Source organism: Rhyacophila brunnea, unplaced genomic scaffold (genome assembly GCF_057557595.1).
Source record: "Rhyacophila brunnea isolate RB1 unplaced genomic scaffold, BYU_Rbru_1.0 scaffold_37, whole genome shotgun sequence".
NCBI classification, from domain to species: Eukaryota; Metazoa; Arthropoda; class Insecta; order Trichoptera; family Rhyacophilidae; genus Rhyacophila; species Rhyacophila brunnea.
The window spans coordinates 1,379,284-1,400,285 of record NW_028233037.1 but is presented as its reverse complement, the minus strand read 5'-3'; positions in this window follow the sequence as shown (position 1 = coordinate 1,400,285).

Genomic DNA, 21,002 nt, shown 5'->3' with positions numbered 1-21,002 from the left:
ACGATTGATTTTCTGATTATAAATAACTTAATTATATTTGGAATTATACATGCTGAAAATTTTTTTATTGGATGAAAATAAGCGATCTAAGATGTAAATTTTATATAGTCTAGGTTACGAATACTGAAAATTTGAATCATTAATATTATCTAGAATTATCCATGCATACTTTAGTTTATCGATAAAACTGTAAAATATAAATAATACGATGAAAAATTCAAACCAGTATGAAAAATAATTTGATAAAAGTAATACAGTGTAAAGATCAAAAATATAATTGACTAAATTTAAAAAATTATTAGATATCTCACCATATTTTTATAATAACTAAAGGCAGTTTTTTAACCACTACATAGCTCTTAAAATGTTGGTTTTTTCATACAAAATAAATAGATTTTTATCTACATTAAAATACAAAAAAAAGTTGTTGAATAATCCAACTCTAAGTGTGATTAAAATATGCTGTTTTAAACTCAAGAAATTCAATTTAAAAGTGACAACTGTCATTTTTATAATTTAAATGGATTTTTAAATAATTAGATATATTTTAACCTGTTTATAGAGACTATGTTTTATTTTGTGCATTAAAGTTATATCATAGAAGGCTTTTAAACAATCATGATTCTCACTCTTTAATTTAACCTTGACATCTGAAAACACTTTATCTATCTGGATAATGTAAAAAATACAAAATAGATCAAAAATCAAAAAATTAAATTATATTAAAATAAAAAAATAGTCAGTAATATTTGTTAATACTCTGTGTGCATGTCTATTTTCATTTTATATAAGCACATCTAAATGACCTACATCTTCTTTTAAAAAATAAGCATTTTTAAAACATAGGAAGTATAATAAATTTCGGCAAATTTGTGCTATTTTGATTCTTTTTTTGTTCATTTATATAAATAGATTTTATATAAGTTTCTAGATTTTTTATGAGATGAAATGAATCATCTATAGATATATAAAATAAATATTTCTGATATTTTACATACGAAGACATGAACAAACTGTGAGTTAAAAATGAAAATAAAAAATTAATACAACTATTAAAAGATACAATAAACGATAAAATCATATTTAAATTATAACAAAAAGAAATGTTGCAACTGACATTTTAATTATATAGATGCTAGCTATTATTGTATAACCAATAAAATAAAAAAGTTTAGTGAAAATATTTTATATTTTAATATGACGCTGACTATGGGGTATATAACTAGAAATTGATTTGGGATGAAAAGAAGATAAGCTCGTAATGTTTTTCTATATTTCACAGGTATGTTACAATCAGTGATTGTTTTTTTTTTTCTTTTTTTGCAGTAGATGCTAACACTTTAAATAAAATTATATTGAATACAAATTCTTTTTTTTTATATCTTTGATGTATTTATTGTCGCATCGTATCTTAATTCAAATTATATTTTGATGTATCGATAAGCATATATATCACATATTCTAATTTAGAACATATCTTTCATATAAAATCTTGGTACTCTTTTGTTTTTGCTTTTTTAGACTTCTTAAGAATTATAAAATCCTCTAAACATTTGTACAGTGAATTTAGTTGTTTGAAAAAATATATACAAAAATTATAATATATCGAGTTTTTGTTTCCATTCACAATTATTTTTATAAATAATTTTTATCTAATCACTTTATTCTATATTTCTTTTATATTGTATTGTTGTTGTTTTTTGAAATATTTATTCTTATGGTAAACATTCTTCAACTTAAACTTTGTCAATTCATACATAATATATGCGAATATTTTAAAAAATCGCCTCACAAACATTTTTAAATCGGCTATTGGAAATAAAGTAAAATAAAATATTATTTTTTATTTATAGGCCATATTTATAGCCGTAATTTTAGTTTTTGTTCTCAGGCACAGCTTGCTTGATTCTCTGTACGCACAGCATATTTATAATTTCGTCTATCTTCTCCTCTCCAAAGTCTTCTTCAATACCCCTCCTTCTTTCGAGACCTATTTATTCAAAGGTTTTTGTCAATCCCATATTTGAATATATGCCCCAACCTGGTTCGTGACATCTAGTTCCTTCAGGTACCTTCTATGATATCGTGTCACCACACCGTCCCATGTTATAACATATGGGATGATTTTTGTCTTTAAGTACTATAAATATATTTAAATATCTGAAAACTATATATCCTGCTAATTTTATATTTTTTGTAAAATAAATTCATATTTCGTCATTATAATATTTATATATGTGAAGAACATGTCTGTGCCACTAAATGCATATTTTAATAATTTATTATAAAATTAGAAACGTTCTAAATGAATTATAAATAATGTTAGACTAATTTATGATTTTATGATACCTTCACATAAATTTATGGGATATTAAATGATATATAACAAAAAATCAGACGATTATATATCTTAACTGCTAAATATGATTAGATGGAAAATATTTATACATACAAAGATTCAAAATTGATTCTTTAGCAAAACTTGTTCAAATTATGTATAAAAAAAAAAGTTACCATAAATCTAAAAAATATTAAATTATTTTGTTTTTTGAAAGTAAGACTACCATAATTTATGCGTCTGAAAATGCCGCAACATATCAATAAAATATATATAATAAACGTACAAGCTTAAACATTATACTATCAAAAATCACCTGTGTTGAACCACCATGAAAGTATAAATGCAGTAAATATTCTCTAAAATTATAATTTAAGAAAAAATGAATCCGGACTCATTTTTTCGCTAATATTGAAAAATATTTCGATTAGAGATAATTTTAATTATTTTAAGCATGTTGTTTGACTCCAATCTCTTCGAATACGATAAAAATTAAAAATTTTATATAGATAGCTGTTATAAAAGCAAAAATGTTTAACTAGAATTTTTCTATATCTTGTTCTTTTGAATATCCATATCGAATAAATATAGTATAATCAATTTAAAAATTTGAGCTATTATTTTTTATTTTGGGTGGTTCTATTAAATCCGTCTATATTGCTTAGATTTTATTAAAAAATAGATAAAACCATTTTTAAAAAATATTTCTTGCTAAGCTATTTAAATATTTCTCTGTTTTTTTGATATAAAATATGAGTCCACTTTATGATTTAAACAGAGCAATTTGTATATTGTCCATGAAACAATTTTCATTTTTACACTAAAAAAAATAATAAATTTATTTTGAAAAAAGTTATAAGGTATTATCAGTATATTTCTATGTTTTTTATTTAATTTATTGTAGCGGATTAATTGTGTGGAAAATATTTTAGACATATTATGATTATGAATAGGGAAAAAAACATTTAAAAAATGACACATAACTAATTTTAAAAAATCTTTAAGCCTTTGGATTTTTTTTCACATAAAAAGCCAGCAAAATTGTTTTTTCTTGTATTTTGAATTTAGGCACTTATTTATGTTCATTTAAAAATACCCTGATTTATATTTTTTGATTTAAGTTCTGCTTTGACGCGACAATCTTGGTAGTTACTGTAAAATTTTTGCTGATTTTAATGCTTTATTATTTCTCTTTTTTGTATAATGTTATGCTTTAATGCAATCATGTGCTATTATCTACAGTTTATTATAGATATTTCCTAAATTCTTAATATTTTGAAATAATTTCTAGCTGTAATATATAAATCTGACGCTTTTCACTGTTCTTTCTAAGATTCACTTATTTTTAAAATTATACAACCAATCGAAATTTTCATATCCATCATTGAATATATAGTGAAATATGGATTAATATTATCTTTTATCTGATTAAGCGTCTAAATTTAGTGATATGTAGAAGAGATAGCAAACTTTCCAATTTCTAAATAAAAGTAAAGCGAAAAATTCATTTAAATTTAGTTACATTCGCGAACCCTGTTTTTTATACCGGAAATTGGGTGTTTTTTAAACCAGCAGTAAGAATTTTAATATTTATAGTTTTGTTGACTATAAAGGTTTGAAATGTCAAAATAATAAAATTTTCTGACAGATTATAATCATATTGATTGCTTTATTGGTTATATTTATACATAGCTTTATAATATTTTCGGTATGGTTATTATATTGAAAATATCCTAAAATATCTAAACATTTATTATCTCTTTTAATAAATCTTATCAGTTAAACTGCTACTTGTCGCCCGGACTACATTAATATAAGTATTAATTATGCCTTAATTGATGCAATACCATTGTTTATGTGCAAAATTTTACTGTTCAATATAGAGCTGCAAAATGCAATGTAAACTACTACTGCTTTATTTGAACAAAAAAATATGAAAAAATATATTTTTTTTATTTCACCATACCTGCAACATTACAAGCTTACAGAAATACTGTTGAATATAGAAAATGTAGACTATTTTTTTATTATAAAATAATAAATCAAAAAAAAATCTAATACGAACAATATACCGAAAACAAATTCATATTTACAAACATTGCCAATTTAAAATGATATTGCTAATAAGATTCCGTATAAACAATGCTTATATGAAACAATTAACGTTATATAATAGGATTAAAAATATTTCGAGATAGATCAGAACTCTACAATTTAAATATATAAATGGGTAAGACAGATATATAAAATATTATATGTTGTATTCTTACAGCTTATACACACTTTAATGATGTAATTTTACAGCTTGAATCTTTCTTTAAAATCTTTTATGTTTTTAATAGATTAGCGAGAACCTAAATTTTCGTGTTTGTTTTTTCTAAATTTATTAGTGAACAATATATCTTTTTATCGTGTTTTATTACATGTATAGAAAATTAAAATGTTATACTCAAATTATACCTTACAAAGATTATTAATAATTTTCTATTGTTCTTACGCCTTTGTGAGTCAAAGTTGTGCTTTTGCAAAATTTATAAGTCTGTCATTTCAGGTATTAATATTAACAAAATAACTTTCAATCTGTTTTTCTATTTTTTTGTAGGTAGTTTTGTTTATTTAAATACTAAATACATGATTTTTTGCTTCATGGAAATATACTTTGATTTTTAAAAAAAATTTGCTCAAATATCAGATACTTTTGTTTTATAGTATTTCTATATCAACAAAAGTAAATAACATTGTATATATAATCAAATGCGAGAATAATAAAGGTTTTAGCTATACTTTAAATCGACTCATGTTCAAAATAAAAAACTTCAAAAAAATTTAGCACAGTACAAAACGAAAAAATATCATGGATATTATATTTTAAGTTCTTGCCTCTGCAAAGGTTTCGAAGCAAATCAGTGTTAGTTTTTATATCAATTATGAATAAACAACAAACTATAGATCAAAAGTTACATCTTTATATTTTTTAGATATAACTATATGAAGAAAGCATTTTATTTTTTTAAACAAAATAGCATTATAGAGGTATTATAGTAATAATCAAACGTTTTTGAATATAATAAATTAATAAATATATGTTGAATTGTTTAAAAATAGATTTTGAAATTTTGTTGCTTTTATAGTTGATATGTATATATAAATAGAGTTGAGCATCATCTGCTTTTCGATATATTTTTAGAATATTTTTTTGCAAAACTGATAAAAATGAAGAATAAGAAATAAAACATGGTTTTTTAGCATTTACCACATTTAGAATAAAAATTGTAATCAGGGTTAGATTTTACATTTTGTATACTATCTTAAATTAAACAGTTATTATTTGAAGGAAGAAATATGGAAAATAACAAATTTTTTTTTTAAAATGTCATAAATAAAGCTATTTTATTAAATATAGATATATAATCAATTTATCGAATGAAAAAATATGTGAAAAAGAAAAAATTTGGCTTTTATTGAGTAAGGGAAAACATATACACCAAATCAGAAGAATAAAAATGTATACTTCTATAAATAAATCACACCTATCGTGTAAGTTTACTGTAGTTTTTTTTATGTTAATATAATTTTTGGGGCCTTTTAAATAGAAACAAAACTTATCAAGAAAATAAACAATAGTAATTGAAAATTAAATTATTTTTTTGCGAAATATACGCATAAAAAAACCGATGTATAAAATTTTCTGCATATATTTTTGCTCTTTTGACTGTCAATTATTATTTCGGGGTTTTAAATATGCTTTTGTACACAAACAATATATGAAGGCATTGGTGTGGTAAGAAAAAGAACTTAAAGTATAGTAAAATATAAATTATACGCTTTTTATATAATTTTAAACAAATATGAAAATTTGATTGCATATCAAAAACAAATGTCTTTTAAAAATACTTCGTACCTGATTTTTCGCAAGTTTTTGTGTTGTAGTTGCTTCTATTACAACTTAGTTTCTTTTTATATTTGTTTTTACTATTCTACACAATCATATCACCTAAATATGATGCAATTCTAATTCTTTTTCTAATTTAATACCTTTCATGAAAAAATATAAAAGAGTAAATATCTACGGTTTATCATGAAAGTGTTATAAAATAAATAAACTTATAGATTCATAAACTTATTATATACTCATAAGAAATTTGCACAAAATCTTATTCAAATTACAATAAACTTATTTTAAATTATATATAATTTTACTGTTCTGTTTAATTTATGTAAAAAAATTTTATTGTTTATCATTTTCTTTTTTTCGTGAGATAAAGTGGCAAAGTGTGACTATAACGCTTGCAAACGTGACCTGCGTTGTAAAAATATCACCCAGGATTCATATGAGTTGCGTAAAACCAAAAGACCCACATGAGACAAGGTCTTGGAAAACTAGAAAGTATAACTCTAGCAAGACCGAAAGGCCTAGAAATAAATAAGAGGTTTTATGTTATAGATGTGAAAAAGAGCAAGAGAACTGGGTCTATGCGGCTTTATAAATCAAGATATGGGTAGGTCTAGAGTGGTGGAAGAAAAATATATCCGTGACAGAAAGTATATAGTTTCTTTACTTTTCTTTTTAAACTACAACTATAATAAATCGATCTATTGTACAAATTAAAAAGTAATAGCAGAAAATATTGTATACCACACGCGGGGATACATCAGATCTGCAAATATTATATTAATTATAAACGAAATATCTAGACAGAAGACATATACGAGCCTTTAAAAAAACAATAATTGTTTAAATCTGACATAGTTATTTCGTCGTATATAATTATTCTTGACCTGCTTATATTATAGAATAAAATTTGTAACGAAATTTATGCATATTTATATATATTTTAATAAAATAAATGAAATCTAGCTAGTAAAAAAAGCAAATATAAATACCCAAAGTATCATAGGTAAAACTTGACAAAAAGGTATTTTTTATTTGTCAAAATATTTTTTCTATTTTAAATAGAAGAGATAAAATATATTGAAAAAAAATTTCCTTCTCATTAATTTTTCATAAGCATTAAAAAGATATCTTCTACCATTATATCTATTTTTGAGTGTCCTTGTGATATTATTTATGCCCATAAAATAAATTATGATCTTTTTTTAGAAGATTGCTATCTCTAATTTTAGTATTTCACAATATCACAAGAAGTCTCCTAATATTATAACTATGCTATATATATTTTTCTGTCGTAGATATAAGGTTGTATTTATAGGTGTAATGTACATAAATTTTGTGTACATTATGCTTATTTCTTGCTTTTTTTAGGTAATTCTTAATTTATGAGAATGCATTTTATATTTTTTTCGGTGCTTTTATAAATAGACCTGACCTAGCTTATTTAATATACAAAATAAGAAGTATAGTATGCGATATTATATCTTAGCTTAATATTTCTACTTTATTTTGCGTTTTTTCTAGATTCCATTCACAAATATCCTATCGGGAAAAACAAACTTGATCTTGAAAAATTTAAATCTTAATATTTTTCTAGAGTTATATCATATGAGTTTATGTGCAATATACAGCGAATATATGTTTGTCACTTTTTCATCTGATAAAAATAAAATAAGCAATGTTACCCAAATGTGTATATGGCTGCTGAAATCCAAAAAAAAATTATAGAAATCAACCAATGTCTTAAAATTGTAGTATGAAGTCAAAGTCGATACTTTGCCGTGTATTTACATCCTAAAAAACACACAAGTCTGACTACAGTGCTAGAGAATAAATAGCTGCATAATCACGAAATTATACATAAATATCACAGAAATCAGTATTTAAGAATACTTTAAAAATATTATGAGCATTTTATTGTCGCATAATTGCAAAAAAAAATACTTCGAAATATTGGTGTATTACATAATAAATTGTAATATAATATAAACAAATTTTCAACATGATCATAGCATGCAAGTAATAAAGCACAAATCACTCGATGCTACAATAATAGGTTGTTATATGGGGAACTTAACAGCTTGATATTATATATAATCATGATGCATGCTAAATAAAATTACACGTACTTTTTTCTAAGAAAGATTACTGTGTAGAAATATGCATATGCTGGTTATTCTATAATTCTTTTGATTTAAATACGGTTACATTCTCCAGAATTCTATAATACGAATATTCCGTAAGTGCAATTAGCATTTAGTAACAGATACCATTGTAAAAGGATGATCTTCACGAGAAAATAAGTTTTAAGTATTGTTTAACGCAATCTATATTTAAATTTTGAACTTATACACACTAAAAACTTATATAATTTTATTTAATGAAACGATATTAAAAAAATGCTGAAAATGCATATTTATTGCTCAATTTTATTTAACTTCTATAAGTATTCACTAAGAAAAAGGTAGTTTAGCGGTAATTTGACCTACAAATCAAACTTTTCATCCCCAATTTTACACACCGCTCTAATTCAGAAACATGATTCTAATTTATCAGCTACCATCTTTCACGTTTTCAATATAATATAAAGATCTATAATCAAAGATATTTACCAAAAAATTCATTTTCTAAATTAAAAATTTCGGTTTTCATTGAGAAATTATCAAACACTTTGGAAAAATATTTTAAGTAACTATCTTAAATTCTTACTTTTTTGGGATTTTAGATTAGATCAACTAAAATTATTGTTATTCGTAAATACATAATCGACTGGTATTAATATAAACACATAGACATAGTAATCTTTCTATGTAACTTTATATATATGTTTTACTTTAATCTTTTTTATTCTTTTTGTGTGCACAAACTTAATTTTTTTTGCATATAGTACACCTTTGCATGAATCATACTGATTTTCATTGACAGCATCATCTTTTTGAACTTTATTTGAAAGCAGCTAAAATTTAAAAACGGAAAATCGAGGTAAAGCAAAAAAATATTTATAAAAAAATATATTATCTAAAATGAATAAAGCAACATAATGCACAAACAATATAATAATACACTGACAATAAAATATATCGAATTATTTCAAAGACTTTCATATTTTTTAAAATTTAATGAATACAATATAAAATGCTAAAAAATGATATATACAGATGAATATATATCAGGGGAGGTTTCAAAGGATGTATCAAGGATTTAGTAATGTTCTCAATAGGCTGAATTCGTCTCGATAGAAGGAATTGATAAAAAGAAAACAAAAATAATAATATGACTTTTGCAACTTAATAAATAAAATATAGACAAGTAACGAATCTATAAACACAAAAAGAAATTTTATAAAAATATAAGGCTAATTTAATTGTTTGAAAGGCCTCCAGCTAGCAAATGAATTTTATATCAATAATTTTTTCACCGAACTTAATTTTTTTTTGCTATAACAATCGTAAATTTATCATAACTTTGTAGTCAATTTCCCGGAATGGTTTCACAGTTAAATGTAAATCTTTCATCCATTATCTGCTAACTGCTCAATTAAGAAATTCTGCATGCAAATTAAAAATTTTTACGAAGTCTCATTTATACAAATTTCAATAATAGCAGCTTTCTAAAAAATAAAAAAAAATATTTTGTTTTATTATGTTTTTATTTAAGGTTTATAAAACATTTTTTATGATTTTATATGATATTTTTCAATTTTTTTGCGCAATCGAAATATACAATAACCAAATAAGTTAACTAATTAGATTAAGTAAAAATCGATATTCTTTTTTTCCGCTATTGTAGTTATCATCTGCTCAAATTACTAAAAACTTGTGCAATATTAAATTTAGAGAAGTTGACTAATATACATCATCCATCCTCGAAAGACAAGTCAGTGTTATTGCTGTTCTATTATCTCGAACTTCATATGATAAAATTATATGTATTAGAGATGTTACTAGATTGCATGTCGAATTTTCTTTCTTCATTTATAAAGTTCGTCTGCAGCCGACGACCTGTATACCAGTTATTTAAAACAATCGGCTTAAAAGATATTTATTGGTTGTAAAATAACAGTTCATATCTAAAATTAATCTTTATCATGTACGTTTTATAATATTTATCATTATTTGCATAAACGATATGAAACTAAGTTAGCGAGTAAACAATTGGAAAACCGATTAAATATGATCATTTAATTTATAATGGATTGTTTTGAATGTTTATAAATAATCATTTCGATCTCCTAAATAATTATACATCTTGTTCGTGCCAACTTTTGCAACATCATTTTTAAGAATTGAAAGGATTGAGTAGAGGCTGTAGGTTGTGCTATTAATTTGTCAGCCGCCTTGAATCCAGTTTTCATATGGTTGAAAAGATCATTTATCGTTGGAAATACGGTTTATGATAATATTTATGTAGTATTTTTATACTCTTAGATATCATTGAAATTCATCATAAATCATACCATAAGTTCTTTATCTAATTATATATCCCTTAATTACCAAAATAAAGAGTATGATCCTGTAAATATCTAACAAAATGCCTATAATATTTTCAAATTCTATTTAATATGGAAATTATATTTAATGGAACTCTTACAACCCACCAATTCATACCATAAAAATCGCATCAATTAATTTATATATTTCTAGCAGCATCGATTACTCTGTTTATGAAATTTATTTCTTATGAAGACTTTAGTAATTTTAAACAGTAATACGTGTATTTATAAAATTAATTTTTATTTTATTTTGGTTTTTGTTATTATGTTTCGAAAATCGTCAAACTTGCCAATAAAACTATTCCAATTTTACACGAAACCTTTTTTTGATATTTTAGTAAATATATTTCATTATTTTACCAATAGAAATTAGAGGCAATACATCTGTTATAAAACTTGATTTTATTGGTTCTAAAAGACTATTTATTGGTCTAATAACTTAATCTATCCAAACCAAACCCTGATAATCCTATGGTGGCGCATCTTGAAGCTTAGCGTCATTAAACGCCACAATAAATACACTTATGTACATATTTAAAAAATTATAAATTTAAGTAAGGCTTAAACATATAGAATGCCCCTAAATACGATAATAATTTAACTCCAGACAAAAAAAGGGGTTCTGTGTGTGATATAAACTTGTCTTGGTTATTTTCTGTATTTATACCTATTTCTTTTAAGATGTAAGACCATCCTTTTTTTTACATTCTATGTCCTACGTTTATTTTGGAATCCAAAAATTTATAATTTTGAAGAAATTAGAGCTTTTTGGTTAATTTAAATATAATATATTTTTTTATAGTTTTTTAAGTAATGATGAAAAGAACAACTCGAGATAGATTTGATGACACTATAAGCTTGAATATGGAAGAAACATTTTTTGGAATAACAGATGAGGAACGGCATTTTTATGATATTATTAAAGATATTATGAAAGTCGGTGGTTTTTTAATATCACTTTTAATGTTATGCGCACTGTTTCTGAATTTTTACGAACCACTTTACACATCAAATAACAAACAGTATGAACAATGGTTTTGTATAGGGATATTTGGATTAATAATAATCGGCTCTGTGATATATTTTAGAAAATCAAAAATTTTTAACAGTAACAAATTTTTTATTTTTTCACTGATTCTCGCTTTTCCTCTTACAGTTTATTTTTTACTGTACTATACTTATCATCTAACCAATAAAGAAAGTTAATTTATTAACACAACAAACTTATAACGAAAGAAAATAAAAAAATTTTATAAATTTTTTGGAAAATATAAATAATATTGTTTTGGTCACATTATAAATTATTCGTCGATTAATATATTTTAAACTATTTCATGAATAAAATTTTGGAGTATTTGCAAAATCATCCACTTGTTCTGGAATATACAATAAATACTTATAAGGTTATTAACTGTTCTAAAATTTGTTTTTTTGTCTTTACTCATATATTTAGTTATTGGGAGGTCAAATTTTTATTTCGATCATAAAAAACGAGTTCATTATGAATGTTTTCATTTGCTAAAATAAAAGATTTCTTTTTTAATATAACTTGTTTATTAGTTTTATATGCATAAAAACATATTGTGTTTATTGTAAATTAATTGAAATTTATTTATGGATTAAGTTTCTTTTTATCTATTTGAACGTAGTCAGCCCATTAGGAATATCGCACAACTCCTTTATAGATATTTTACGACCTTCACCTAATATATCTTCGATCAATTGCACTTTTCTCCTAAATATAAGATGAGCTAAAGTGTCTTTCGAAGTGTGAGAGCTTGCATGTATGCTTCTATTCGTCCTGGATTTTTAACACCGTAAAAGCATTTTATAATGTTTATTTATATCAAAATTCAATTTTGCTATAGGAATCTTTTCATGATTAAATGATGATAAGTCTATAGAGAAGATTTTTTTATTTTTGCGCTATATACATTTCAACCATTAAAAAATCTTATTCATTCATTTGTATTTGAGAAATATTGTTTAAACATATATTATTGTTACTGTTGGGGCTATTAATTGACACGGCATATGATTTATGTCATTATAATTAAATAAATTTTATTATACTGGAAACTATTTTGTATATGTATGGGCTATCCAAAGCAATTTTGTCATATCAACACATTCCATGTGTTATTTGTAGGCTATTGATATCTTTTAAATATAATAAACCTATATAAAACGTTCTCATTATTTCTGACTTTTAAATTGACGTATGAATCGTTAATTTACCTTTATACGTGTTATAAAATTATTATAGATATATTGAATTGGTTTTTTATATGTGAACGTGTTTACCATTGTATAGAATTACAAATATTTAACTTTTTAAGAAACTCGGTGGTATATTTTTTATTAATTAATTTGCCACCGTTTTTGTATATTTATTTTAAGAAACAAATAAATTATTAGTTTGAAAGCTGTGTGTATCATCTAGAGCCAGGGCAAGGTCTAAGAAGTCAAAATTGACATAAAATATAATTATGAAATTGTAAAAATACTTGGATAAGCTATCTATTTATAAAGAATCAAATTATGTCTGTTACTCAAAATTTTACCAGTTTTCCAATTTTTTTTGGCTAGATATACAAACCTTTGGGGTTGTATTTAATTTAGTTTTTTTTATTTTAAGAGATGCTTTAAATTAATGGCATCGAGAAAAAAATAATCAAATGTAGTAATTCAAATTTGCTCAATCTTGTTAACTCATTTACTACTCATAGATTATCAATTATTAATTTGTAGAATTGGCTATAAAATATTTAATAAGGATAAAGTAATTCCACGCTGAGAAGAAAATTTTTTAATTATATTATGACAGGGCATAAATTAGCTTACAAATTTATAATTCTTTTATGCTTTATTATATATTTATTGCTAGTTTTGAATATGGTAATCTCAAAATCAGATGGTAAATGCTATTTGTCATCTGAGTATGTTATTTATAGATTTATCTATAATTTTATAGTTATTATCTCACTTTTACCAGTTATAAATATAGATTTTTCGCAAAAACCATTTTTGAAAATAATTTTGATGTTTTCGTGGGCATTTTTAAGTCTTTTATATTCTTGCATGCTTGGGCTGTCTTTTGGTTATGGAATTATAGCCTTTCTATAATATATATTAGTGATAAACTTGTTTATTAAATTTTTTAATCAGAATATTACTGCTAATAACTTAATGAGAAAATATACATTTTACGCAAATTAAAACATACTAGCTATATTTATGCAATTTTCTTGATATTTTCTAAATATGTTTGCTTTACAGGAAATTTCATAAATTTAAATTTGTCCTTTTATGTTCCCAGGAAGTTTAATTTGGTTTTTTTTAAATAGATTCGGGCACCTCATATTAGAAAAGATGTTGAAAATCAACCAATATAAGCCCAAAGAGCAAGAAAGAGTAGGATTTTCTAAATATGATTCTTAAAAATCTTTAAAAAGTTTAAACTGGCTTTAAAACATTCATCCTTTATTTTTGACAGAGTTTGTTTTTTAATAATATTATTCCTTCATTTTTATTTGTCAAAAAAGTGTAAAATATAAACATTTGCTTAAAAGGGTCGCCATTCGACTTAGCTTTTATAGATTTTAATATATCAGCTTAGAATTTATATGGGTTTTTAATCTTTTAAAAAGCCTTTTAAACATTTTAACTGTGTTCGATGCAACTAAAAATATTAAAAAGCCAAAATAATCTGATTTTGTGCATATTATATATTTAAATTAGCAATAACAAAAATAAATATGATTTAATGAGATTTCTGATTTTAAAAATAAACCTACAATAATGCAAAATTCGTTTACGCAATTCGTTATTTTATAAAAAAAGGTTTTATAGTATTTATTATGTCGAAATTATTTTAATAAAAATTTTCTATATTTCCATATGTTCATAATTCCTATACTGAAACAAAATTTATAATATTTATACTGGTTAGATGCCTGAAAAACAATAAAAGTTCAATTAAGATTAATTTATTCACCTGTTTATCGTATCTTAAATATTTTTATTTTCTATTTAATGAAAAAGAAGATATCCATAGACTGATATCCTGCTGCGACTAATCATGTTATTATCGCATAGAACTTTAATTACAACCATCTTGTAAGGATCAAATACAAATTATTTGAAGTATATCTAGAACATAAAAAAGGATCAGAAGTACATATTTTACTTTTCATTGTATTTAATCATACATATAAATCTAAAATAGCATATCTAACTTTGAAAAAAAAAAACGATTTAAACCACAATCTATTTGCGATTGTTTTTTCATCCATATAAATATCTTTCAAAATGATAAACTACCGAGCGAAATTTTTTTCGGTCTCAACATTGTTTTTCTCATAAAAATAAACAGCCATCACATTCTTTTTTCTATTATAAATCCTATTTAAATACTCAATATATGGAAGTTTATAATCCTCTAACCTTTGTCCATCTGGAATGAGCATGTTTATTCAATGGTGTTTTATTTGTAAATATTTTATAATATGATTTTAATAAGACAAGATAAATGTTGAATCTAATTATATGCTATATGATGCCCACAATTACTCTAGTTGAATTTTAAATTCAGTTTTATACCACAAATTTATAAGAAACCCTTTCTATTACATTATTTATACTGCTCGCGAATACAGCGAAATTTTGATTGAATAAACAAGCTCTGTATCTTTACAATATATTTTCCATCCTAAAGTCAATTATCTTAGGCACTAAAAACTCCGCAATATATATTAACAAAAATTATAAATTAGAAAACATAAAAATATGATGGTTGGATTCGCGCTGTTACATATTTTTTAATATATTGTAGACAAAAAAAGAATGAAATACTCATTTATAAGCCTGTGAATGCGTTTTTATTATAAGATACAATGTATAAAATTATTTAAATATATATTGTAAGGACATTAAACGAATTAGCAAAGATATATAATTTTGATCAGTATTTTATGCAGGCAAAATCGATTTTTTGCCTTTTTTAAAATGCATACATAATCAACAGAGTGATTTTATCATATATTTGAAATCGACAGATTAATTTAATTTAACTTCATATATATGCAACAGATTTTTTTTAATTCTTTATATTAAATCAATAGAATGCATCGAACATTTTTATCACTTTAATGGGTAAGAATTTGAATACAAAAAAATAATAGTGAAAAAATTGAAGTTTTCATAATTCACATAGACATAAAATTCATCACCTAATCTGCAAAAAGTTGGAAAATTTAGATGAGAACATATATTTTAAACTAATTTTGCTTACATTTACTAGATGAAATTTTTTGGCATCTATAAAAACTCTTTAAAGTGCTTATAATGCGCAATATATATATTTTGTAATCTTTAGAGCTAAAAAGATACAATATTCTTCAATTTAATAAAATACGATGTTTTTTGAATTTCACATATGCAATAAATTTCTAAAATCAAATTATATTACATTTTTAATATACCATAATATTGTGGAATGTTTCAAAAATCTGGTTAGTATATTCTTTAATCAATCATCTTTAAAAATATAGTGCAGTAGTTTATTTTGATATTCTAAACATTGTAGCTCGGCTTAAAATATAGTAAATGTTATTTATATGAGATGTTATGTTAAATTAAAAGCATATATTAATTGTTTTATTTTGTATTTTGATGGGGGATGTGGAATTTGTCAAGCTCCAATTTTTCTTAAATATCAAAATTTACTCTTTCAATAACAATTTAAAACTAAGACGTAATTTAAATTTTCCAACTACGAAGTCTATGAAAAATTACAGTGGTGAGAGAAAACTTGTTCAAAATTAGGAAATCAAATATATATTTTCTTAGTAATATAACCAGAATGAAATCATATGAAATATTATAAACAAAAAAATATATTTTTAAGATATTATTTAGGCTGTTATGGTATTTTATAGGGATTAAATGACTCAATAAAAATTAAGACATCAATGCATAAAGTCGAAAGAACCTTAGTAAATTATGATAAAAAAAAATTTTGCCGTAAAACACGTGCTTAAATGTTTGTCTTAAGAAACATCAATTATTTCTATTTGTGTATTATTTTTTAAATCTATTATAAGCACATTTGGTGATATACTCAGATGACATGTTTTTGCGAAACTATCCAGTCTTTTCATATCAAATACTCTTTTCATATACTGTAAATAGTTTAAGCAATTTATATGTTTTTAGATATTTTATAACTATGTATAGATGTAAGATAAAAAAAATGAAAAGATGTTTCACGTTGAAATATCATATAATGTATTACAAAAAATTGATTATACTAATATTTAAAATCTTGAATCTGCTTCGCATCGTTTTATATTTAAATTTAACCCGAGCAAAAAATAACATTATTTTTATAGATATAGTAGAGAAATACCATTGTATAATCTATTTAATAGGTTTGTTATGTAAGAGATACAAGAATTATGTAAAATGAAATTATTAATCCAAGAATTATTGAATAGGATGATAAAAAAATAATTGGTATCATAACCAAATCTATTTTTTAAAGGCTGTTTTACGTTTAAAATCATAGTTTTTTATTATAATTGCAACATATATATATGTATTTGAATAACTGCACTTGAATTTCACGTAAATTTATTATTCATATATAGATTTGATCTTTATATTCACCTCTTTTTTGTATATTTATATATAAAGAATATCTTTTTTACACGTCTCTATTTAATATATGTGTATTTTTATAAATCATTTAGTCTTATTAAATGAATTTTTCATTAACTTTAATATCTATTTTGATTAGCACATAATATTTTTGTTATTATTTTAGACCAACAATATTCATAAGAATTGAAACATTATTGATTATTTTAACAGACGATAAACAAGTTTTACCTAATTAAAAAATATTAATGTCAAAAAATTTAATGGTTTTGTATCGTGTTTTTAAAAATAAAATAAAAGAATATGATGATATATTTGATTTTATCTCTGTTTATCTTATAAATTTTAGGGAACCGTGATGTTAGTTTACTATGATCTATGCTTGAATATTCAGATAAAAAAATCTAAAATAGACTTGTTGAAATATAAAATATAAAATTATTATAATTTTGTGTATGAAAATCACGAAAATTCCAAAAATCTCTGAATCTTAAATTAGGACGGTTTATTTTGAAATCGTACACAAATAAGCATTTAAAATTCCAATTAAGTCATAAAACAGTTATTTAAAATTATTTTATTAAAAAAACCAAAATTATGTATATTTTAAATCGAATTTATTTATCTGTGTCCTAGATAACGTTTCAAATACCTAAAATTCTTATTGATTTTGTTTATATTACTAATTATACACAAATAGCATGTGTTTATTGTCAATATTGGGTAATTGTACAAATAAAAATTTGGTAAATTTTTTTTAAATAAATTGTATTAAATCTATAATAAACCTACAATATTTTTTAAGTATACAAAATAAGCATGTAAAAGTTTTTTTGGCTTGATTAAATACATTTTTTTTTATTCTTTGAAGTATAATATAGCCATTTAAAGAAATATAGTGCATAAAGATTTCCATTAAAAACCAAAAAAAATATAAATATATTTTTAATGAAGGTAAATTTATGCTAGAAAAAAATTGATCTAGGAAAAAAAACTCAACCTTTTCAAACTTAGAAAATTGCAGCACCATTTATATTTTTATAAGATATAACGATGAATAATAATTCTTAGATTTGTAACAAACCCTTCAAAAATATATCTCATAGCGATATACCCATTCTTTTATAATTCAATCATCCACAGTGGTTTTTATTTGTTTTTTTAATGGTTTGATATAAACATCTGTGGTTCCATGTAATAAGCTTACATTTTATACAGAAATCTTCAAGTGTATAACTTCTATTTTAAGAATTAATTAATTATTTCGTTTTTTTGTGATGGTATAACACAATTAATACCCTGTCGCAGAATGTTGTCATCATGGTGCCAGCTTCTAATTTTTACCAGATTAAATAAAAGTAACAGTATTTTCTCTTATCATGGCTTAGAATTTCATATACATCTTATGTTTTTTAATAATGGGTGGTCGTCTTATGTATAATTTACATTTGCAGTTTAGCATCTTTTAACTTGAATATGTCCGATTTTTATATCTATACACAATAAACAATAAAATTAAAAATGTATTACAACGGAAAAATGTATCTAAGAATCTTTGGTATATTAATCTATATTTTTCAAAGCTTAGTAGGTCCAATACCTGTTTTTGCGCTAAATTTATCGGTTTTTACAAGCTACTGATCTAAATATCACACATAAACCAGCTTCTCTGTGACTTAAAATATGTTTTAGAATACGAAATCTATATTTAGCAACATAAGAAAAAAATTGTAATTTTTTTGATTCTCATACTTATTGAGCTATAGAATAAACATAAGTTAATTATTGTTAGATTCATATCTTTAGTTCGAAAAATTAGCTCAAAAGTGCTTTTTCTTTAGACTTTGTAATAACGCGTCTCTGTTTTTCTTTTAGGGCTTATTCCTGCTTATTTTTAGTTTACGTATAGCGACATTTAAAGCGAATAACAATATTAAAAAAGTCAGTTTGCGTTTTTCCAGTTCAATTTAAAATTTGTATTGACCTTATCTGCGTTTTTGTCTTTCTAATATATTATCCAAAAATATTTAGATACTTACAGGGCTTATTTTGTATTTAGTATATTAATTTCTGTAAATTTTCTATTGTGTACATAATAATGCATTATACACAAAAAAAATGATTTTTTGGTTTTATGTTAGAAAAAGATGTTTTTTATGATACCTATAAACCAAAGAAACCAAACATAAAATTTTTTAATCTCTATTGAATAGTATATAAATAAAGATTTTTTTATTTCAGTAAAATATCAACCATGCAGTCACGATATAACTATACTAATTTGAAATTAAACACTAGACTTAGATTTTAATGAGAAATGTGTAATATAGTGTTTTATATATTAAAAAATGGGTTTCGAATATCTGCTGTAGATCATGAGTTTTTACTTCATGAGCTTAGCGTTTTTCGTGGTAAAATAAGGTTTTTATTTAGTATGCTTTGAGATTATGGATTATATTGGTATTATAGATTATGTAACTCTTGTTTCTAGCCTCAAAAAAGCATAACACAATCAAGGCCTTTATGATCTTTATTAATATTTAAGCTTCTGTGACTTATTATATTTACACGTTTTAAGGCTTTAAATCCCTTATTACTCAAGGAAAAACGCAAAAATTCTAGATATATACGATAATTTTACGTAACCTGGATAAAAGTAAGATGTTAACTATTTCTGGTAATACTTGTTTATGTAAAATAACTAAGATTTACCAAATCTCGAAGAAACATTACAGGAAAAAAATATATAGATGATGCTATCAGAATGCAGCCGGTAACTAATATATTAGCCTATTTTTAGAACAAGTTACATGAATTAAATGTGCATAGATGTGATTGTGATGTAACAAGTAGTGTAAGTAACAATAAAACCCATTATGCAAAACGTGAGGCTAACTGCTTATTATAATACGGAGTTTTTTGCGGCAAGAAGTATAAGTTTCAAAAACTTTTAAGCATTATATTAAAATTATTATCGCAAAATTTCTTGCTGGATTGATCTTACTTTCCGTACAAGTATAATAACATGTTAAAACTCTAAAATGAATACATAAAAATATGTAGAAAAAAATTTTCTTTATATTCTATTGTTAGAACCTTGATCACTATTTTGTCGAGTAAATATAAATAATAATAAATTTATACATCGCGTATAAACAAATTTCTTGTGAAGTGAAAAAAAAATATTTATGAATTAAAAAACGTGTTGACATATTTTTATGCAATTTTCGGTTTTTTCTCATAACTTTGTAGCCATTCTACTGCCATAAAAATACCTTTTAAAGCTTTTTATATGCGTATAATCTCTACATATAAAAAAAATACATCAGCGACACTATATAGCACAATATTGCTTTGGAAATAAGTAAAGTATATAATACACATAGAAAATTGTATTCAGTCACAAGTATCTAGCTCGATAGATGAAATTAAAAGGTATGATATGGAGTACATAGTAAAATACTTATAAAAGTATATTTAATATTAAATATAGATTATATAAATTTTAATTTATGAATAATATAATAAGCTATCTATTTTTTTCTTCGTTAATTATTTATAAATTTAGTTTCAGAAAATTATAAATGCATTTTTATATAAAACAAATAAATTGTCCGACT